Below are 1,763 nucleotides of genomic sequence, written 5' to 3'. Positions count from 1 at the left end.
TAGTCCTGCACACGGCAAGACGACCATCCGATGTATACTCGGCCTCTTTCTTTGAGCCGCAGGCGAACCTGCGGGCTGCACTCAATGACCCAGTTGGTCGTTTTTGCGTTATTCGCCTTGGGCCCGGTTGCAAACCGGACTTTCAAGGCGGATGACACTTCCCCCTGTGTCATTTCACTGAGGTTTTGTTTCCAAATACTGGATACAACCTCCTCCTTTGTAACCTTGCGAGGAACGTCGTACACTATAAGTGTAGGCTTCCTCTTCGTTTGTACGGAAACTGAAAGACCCACTCCTTTCAGTTCCGCAGAATTCGTGAAGGCCTTCAGGTCTTCTTCGCGTTCGGTCTCGACGACTATGCCACCTGAGTGGATGCGTCGAACCGCTGTAACGCGGATCTTGGCCTTGGTAGGCTTAACGACAGACAGAACAGTGTTTTTTGTTACGTCACTGTTCTGCTTCTTTCCTTTCGGCGGGAATATGCGCACCGCGTTTCGGGGTGGCATCACCGCGTCTGAGGAGACTCTTTTGCTAACGACCTTAACCGCATCTGCGTAGGTCGACACCTTTGTTACCGTCGCAGATTTCGCATCTGGGCGGCTCACCGCCTTCAGCGTCCTCTGCGCCACGCTCTCTACGGCCGCCTTGAGGGACTCCTTGGAGTCCTGGCGCACCGCGGCGAGCTGCCCTTCGAGGAAGCTGCTGCGAATGAGCAGTTCCTGGACGAGCTCGTAGAGCGCGGATGTTTGGCCGATCACACGGCCACCGGCCTCCTTTGTTACCTTCGACTCCGGTCGAAGGCAGAAGCTCCGGACATCCGCGATCACGGCCGAGGCTTCGTCTCGTATGAGATCGAGCGGCCGTATTTTGGGCCCAGATACCGCCTCCGTCGGTACCTTGCCCCGTTTCTCGGAGGCCGGTTTGCCTGGTATGGCTGTGCCGGCCTTTTTCTTCCTGGAGACGGTTGTCCAGTCTCCAGGCTTTACTCCCGGGCCCGGTGGGATCTTCCCGTGGGCCCCTGACGTTAGGTGAGCGCTGGGCTTATCGGCCCGTGGCTCTTTTGGATTTTTACGGGTGGGTACACCCGGTCCATCCTGCTTTTGCGGCTTGGCCGCGTTTCTCGCCTGTTTCTTGGGCAGCGGCGGCGCGGGGGTTTTGTCACCCGCAGGCTTCGCCGTGCCTGTTGAAACTTTGCTAGGGGAGGCGTGTTTGTGTCCCTCCCCAGCACCCTCCTTCTTCGTTTTGGGGGACGACGTGCCGGGAGCACCTGCATCGTCGACCTCCTTTTTTACTACCACCGCGTCGCTCTTGAGGATCTCAAGAACGACCACGGGTTGATCCGATATTTGAGTTTGTGTTTCCATATTAAGTTACGTCTTTTCATCCCGCTGCATGTCCCAGCCTCCTCGGACCCTCAAATGGAACCTGGCTCCGCCAGGTTAGGACATTACCCAGGATATAGTCCGCGTTCCAAGGCCGACCGGGTCTCCCCGGACTCCAAGGTCCCCTTCCTCGCCCAAAATAGAACCCACTCGCCGAGACGTATGGTCGTTCCAAGCCGATTGACTAGGCAAAGAGCTGCTTTTCTCGCCTAGCCGCCCGTCTAGTCGAAGCAGTGGCCAAAGGTACGTGTTGGGTGCACACTCTCCCGCAGGACAGGGCCCCCTCAGATCCCAGGACCCACCTTTCCGACGACACGGGTCGCCCCGCACGGCAAACACGGGGGGGACAAACCTCAGCAGTTGCCCCCTCTGCTTCGCTAC

This window comes from Ptiloglossa arizonensis, unplaced genomic scaffold (genome assembly GCF_051014685.1).
Source record: "Ptiloglossa arizonensis isolate GNS036 unplaced genomic scaffold, iyPtiAriz1_principal scaffold0231, whole genome shotgun sequence".
In the NCBI taxonomy this organism is placed as follows: domain Eukaryota; kingdom Metazoa; phylum Arthropoda; class Insecta; order Hymenoptera; family Colletidae; genus Ptiloglossa; species Ptiloglossa arizonensis.
Note: the sequence above shows the minus strand (reverse complement) of the source record.